Here is a 6,448-nt window from a genome sequence, read left to right on the forward strand (position 1 = left end):
GTATGTCAAGAAACAGTGAAAGGCAATTAGATGAAAAAGCTGATGTGTTGAGTACTGTGTTGAAAGAGAACATAAACAGGCTTGTGTTTGTAAGGAATATAAAATGCAATAGCAGAAAAAAATGGTACACAGCTGAATTAAAAATATTACAAGAAGCAAGAGATGACGCGTACAAGAAAGCTAGTGCTAGTTGGGACGAAGCTGATTGGCAGCGATACAAAGTTTTACGGAATGAATATTCATATTCTATAAGAACAGCAAAAGCAGAATTCACGCAGAAAAAAATTGAACAAAATAGAGGAAATAGCAAACAACTTTGGAGAACATTGAAATCATTGTATAAGAGTAAAGAGAAACCAGCAAGTCGAATAAGCTTTAATGGTGTCGATGTTGATGAAGATCAAGTTATTTGTGAAAAGTTTAACAGTTATTTCGTTGACAGTGTTCAACAAATTAATGAGAGCATAGAAAATGTTTCCGACTGCTTTGGGAACAATGAATGCCAAGGAACACACAGCTGGAACGTTTTTAATAGAGTCTCGTATGACGCATTGAAAAAAGCTATTGCAAAAATTAGTAGTTCATCAGGTATCGATAATGTAAATTTACAAGTTCTTAAGGATTCATTGGAAGTCACCGGAGAGTATCTACCTGGCATAATTAATGATTCTCTTGAGCAGGACAAATTCCCTAGTGGTTGGAAGCAATCAACTGTGGTTCCGATACCAAAAGTATCCGGAACAACAAATTCTGAAGCATATAGGCCAATTAATATGTTGCCAATCTACGGCAAAATCATTCGTGTGAATCAGCTTTAAACTTATTATTGTACAAATGGAAGCGAATGATTGAAGAGAAAAAAACTATTGTTCTGTTTTTAGATCTAAGGCGTGCATTTGAAACGATATCGCGTCCGAAAATGTTAAAGACTTTGAATAAATATGGTATGGGAGGAAATGTTCTCAAATGGTTTGAGTCGTATTTATCTGACCGAACACAAGTGTGTCAATACGGAAATTGTATATCTTCGCCAAAATAGTGCCGCTCGGAGTTCCACAGGGTAGCGTTTTGGGACAGATTCTATTTATTTTATACATAAATGATATGAAGAAAGCCGTTAAGCATTGTGATATTAATTTATTTGCAGGCGATACGGTTATATTTATAGCAGAGAGAGATGAAAAGGTTGCAATTAGAAAAATTAGAGATGATATAAAATCATTAAACAAGTGGTTGAAAGTAAAAAAGCTCAAATTGAACGTCCAGAAAACTAAATCGATGGTTATAAGTAACAAGAAGCAATTGGATTACACAGAACTAAAAATTCATATTGAAGGAGTTGAAGTAGAGAAAGTAGATGTCTTTGAATACCTTGGAGTCATAATTGACCAGAAATTGACATTCAGTGCACATATCGATAGCGTAGTAAAAAAAAGTAGCAAGAAAGTATGGCATGCTAATTCGTTTGAAAAGTCAACTGACGTTTTGGAGCAAAATATTTTTGTATAAAACATTAGTGGCACCACATATTGACTATTGCTCTTCAGTGTTATTCTTAGCAAGTGAAACTCACCTAAAACGATTGCAAAGATTGCAAAATAAATTCATGAGATACATTTTGAACTGCGACAGATATACACCAATTAAAAACATGATAGAGGTGCTACAATGGCTTTCTGTGAAAGAGCGTATTATTTTCAATGTGATGACTGTGATTTTTAAACTGACAAATGATCTCTTGCCGGAGTACTTGACAAATATTATTTTACGAGGACGAAACATTCATAACCATAGAACTAGACGAAGTGATGATTTACGTGTTGTGCCGTTTACAATGACTAGTACTCAAAAATCTATGTATTATAATGGAAAAAGAATTTTTAATGAATTACCAGCTGAAATCAAAAATGCAAGATGCGTCACAGAATTCTAAAAAAAAACTGCGCAACGTGGATTAAATTTAAGTATAGATAAGGAAAATCATAAAATTGTATGTATGAATTACTGTATAGTATTATCAAAAGATAAATAAATGGATTATTATTATTTTATCAGGATTTTAGCTAGATGCTCATTTTACCATCAAACACTTTCGTGCAGAAATCATTTACAAAGTTTGAACTTAATTGTTAATATGGATTTATTTTTCGCACCTTTCAACTATATTACAGTTCTCTGATGTAAAATTTCCATGTTTACCTCATTGAAAACCTCAAGTCCTCCGAGTGTCATATAGGATCAGAAAAAAATTTCAAACGTGGTTTCCTGAAGTACCGTCGGACCGGGCTTCTTTTGATTCCAGGGGCTACTTTGGACACTCACCTTTTGTATTTATTAGCAGCGTACATATTAATCTGAGCAATTTTGTGTCTTCAGCACTTTTATTAACCAATATATTCTCTACCACTAGGCATGATTTTTTCTTGGAATAACATCAACAATAACAGGATAAACAAGAAAACATTTCAAAAAAGCCCGAGTAAATATTCACAAGATATAAAACATTGTTTGAATTTTACCCATGTCTTGGAAACTTATTGGGAGCATCACAAAACTATCGAATCGTCATGTTTCATGAAAATCTTGTGATTTGTTTTGCTTAAATTTGTTGTTTTATTAAAATAATTTATCAAAGGTCTTATTTTTGCGACTTTTATTTTATTATAATGTTTTGGTTTGTGTATTTTACAACTTGAAAAAAAAATTGTAAAAGTGAATAGACATAAAACACATATATTTCAATACGTACCAATGCCAAATTCACAACATAATCTCTAAAAAACTATTTTTCGTCATATTTTACATGAATTTGTAGTACAGAACAATTGCATCCTTCAAATGCCTAAATTAAACTACTCTTAAGCCTGCTCTAAACTGCTAAGAAGCTAAAAGCATATTACAAAAGCAAACTTACTTCTTTACGATCTTGCTAAACTTTACGTTTTTAATGAAAATTACTTACTGGTATTAAATTAGTTACCGGTATTAATGTGATCCTTCAACATATCGTTCATATAACAGTAAGAATAGAAAAAAAGAGTTTTTGTACATAACTCATTTATCATCGCAGTACCTAGTAGTTACGTCGTTCGTTTATGTCAACTTGAAAATCAAGCATTCGTAATTTAAGTTTCATACTGCAAACTGAGAATAGTGAATGGCATGTTTCGTTGAAATTTGTTATATATGTGTAATTGATTCTAGCTTTGCAATTTTCTATATTAAGTTTATCAATGAAAAACGTTCCATAATATCACAGTGGACGACAATTTATTGAATCAGTTTGAAAGTTATAAGGAAAAATCATTTCATTATCAAATTGTGAAAATGTCCAAAGTAGCCCCTTTTTTGTCTTGAAGGACACACTTTTTTCGCTATTCAAGCATTTTTGTTATTTCTTGATGAATTTTCCTCATATTTTGCACATTTGTTACGTACATATACAACTTAAATATAGGCAAAAATTATCAACATCTATCCATAATTCTAAGAGTTACAAATCCTCAAAGTTAAAGAATGTGGAAATAATGTCAAAAGAAGCCCCGTTTGACGGTATTGTTTTTTGGTGATGTTTAATTTAAATTGCCCTACTTATCAACAAGAATACTGTTATTTATGCTCAAAAATGCCCGTGCCTGAAAAACACAATTGCTAATCTTAGATATTTTCTGTAATCAGCAAGGTTTTCATATTAGACGCCGCACAGTGCGTTGAATGCATGGAGATGCGGGACAAAAATCAAAACTGGAAGATCAAGTCATTTGAGCACCTTGGTATGCAAGGGAAAGTTGTTTCTGGTCAAAAGAGCTTTTTTTTCTTCTATCTTTATAACCGAGATTTTAAGCCCTGGGCTAGTTCATCTCGGGACCAACGGCTTTACTTCCCTTCCGAAGGAAGTCGTCACTACTGAAATTTTTAGTGACTATCTCGGGGATAGGATTCGATCCCAGGTCCTCGGCGTGAGAGACATGTGTTCTAACCACTATACCAGGTCCGTCCCCCAAAAAGAGCTAACATTTGCATGAATGACAAATAATATATGCATAATCGCAAAACTGTCCTCAGCGTCAATTTCATTATTTTTCAAGAAAAACCTCGCAATTTGTTCTTTTATTGCTCATAATAATGCAACAAGATATTTACAACTTCGTCTCTTCTCACTCGTAGCGGCAAAAATGACTTATAAGCATTTATGCAAGAAAAAAAGCATTTATTTTTACTTGTCAGTTTTTAATATAAAATTTGAATAAAATTGTGAACACTACACTTAAAATATATTATTTGAAGCATAAACGTGCTCTGGTGTTATGTCTGGTTGAGCCAAGATCACATAGCGTTGCAAAATTTTCGGATTTTTTATCACAAACAACTCATCTGGGGGGCCCAGATAGCCGTAGCGGTAAACGCGCAGCTATTCAGCATGACCATGCTGAGGGTCGTGGGTTCGAATCCCGCTGGTCGAGGATCTTTTCGTAAAGGAAATTTTCCCGATTCCCAGGGCATAGAGTATCTTCGTACCTGCCACACGATATACACATGCAAAAATGGTCAATCGGCATAGAAAGCTCTCAGTTAATAACTGTGGAAGTGCTCATAAGAACACTAATCTGAGAAGCAGGCTTTGTCCCAGTTGGGACGTAATGCCAGAAAGAAGAAGAAGAACTCATTTTTATACTTTTGCTGATTGATGAGTATACCTAAAGATAGTCAAAAATCTCGAAGAGTTGCAGGGAGTTGCAGCAGTATCTTTCAGACCTCTCCGAGGACACTCTAAGAAACATTTCTGTGAGTGATTTAGGGTGGAACTCGGTGGATTTTTTTTTTTTGAATCGATAATAAAAGTTACATGTTAGTATTTCATAAGTATGACTTCATAGCCAACTTATCGCGCCGATTTCTCATATTCAAAGTTAAAATTGGTGTGCTTATCCCATCAAGTATACTTTACCAACCTTTAGTCGTGTTCTCTTATAGATTTAGATTGAATAGATTGGTTTCAGCATTCTCCGTACTGGTTGAAAGGAAAGCTGAAAATATGCTATAAAATTCAATTTTCTGCTACTCCGATTTCTGTCACTTTCGACGCTTGTTGTAGTAGTTTTAGTGCTTTGTATATCTTATCAATACTTGTTGCAATAGTGGATGCTAACTCTAAGCACTTGTGGATACATATTGTTGCCGAATAAAATAACTTGAAATTTGATTTTTGTCTATGGAGCAACGCACTGTGCGCCGTCCACAAATTATTTAACACTCTAGGGAGATAAGGAAAATACTCAAGCGTTACGACTCATACAAAATTTTGATTTTTTTATTCGAGTAGCGTTACGGATGGGGTGGGGGGATCGAAAGTTTCTAATTTTAGCATTACGTAATAAATCAATGCTGCATTACCATCTCTGTTTATTTCACCACCACTTGCCCTTAAAATATGCCTCCTTTTTAAAATGGTTTTTAATTTTTTTATGATGCATTGCCGTAAATATTTGGGATTGCCGAGCACAACTTAGTGTGTACTCACTTAAATTATTTAACAGACCTTAGCAAAACGAGTCGCCGAGATCCCAACAGCTGAGATACGTTTCAATACCGAATGTCGGTACTTATTTTACCAAGATTTCGGCAATAAATTTTTCATACCGAAATCTTAGTGGACGCTACCAAGATTCGGTAAACGTTTGCCAATTATTATCCGAAATATCAGCAGCTGAATTCTAGGTGAATACGTTTAACAAGATGTATTTACAAATTTAAGTGTGTAGATTACCTTGATTTCTAAGAATCGTACATGGAAGTATCCAGAAATCTATAAAAGATCATGTAACAATTTAATAAAAATTTCACCAGAAAAAATAGATTGACGTAGAGATATACCATTCCTCATAATCTGTACAGAAAACATTCAAGAAATTACGTTACACAACTATGGATGTCAACACACAGAGCCATTTAAATAGAACCAAAATAGAAGCACGTGCTTTGTCTCGATTTTACTCTAAAAACTTAGCAAAAAACCCTAAACAAACTCCGATGAAGCCATTCCCTAACGACCGGATAAATGAGCCTTCACCAGAAGTTAAACGCTTCTGCTCATCAACCACGAACCGGACAAAACACAATAACAAACGAACCGCAGCAGTTGCATAGTAGGTCAGTGGCGTGGCTAGAGTTTTCGGGGTCCAGTGTGGACGCATTTTGGGGGCCTCAAAATATAGGTTTGTACCGCCGCGACATCGTAAAACTTACTAATGCAAATGCAAAAATAAATATACCTACTATTACCAAACTCTAACGTACCAATAATGTTTTTGTTCCGAAAACTTCGAAACTTTAAAATATGAACTGATTTTTGTGAAGACCCCTAAAATGTGAACGCCTAAGACAACGGTCCTCCCGAGCCCCACGATTTTGGGAACCCTTGGTGCTCAGGGCCCGGTGCGGTTCGCTT

Source organism: Aedes aegypti, chromosome 1 (genome assembly GCF_002204515.2).
Source record: "Aedes aegypti strain LVP_AGWG chromosome 1, AaegL5.0 Primary Assembly, whole genome shotgun sequence".
Classification (NCBI taxonomy): domain Eukaryota; kingdom Metazoa; phylum Arthropoda; class Insecta; order Diptera; family Culicidae; genus Aedes; species Aedes aegypti.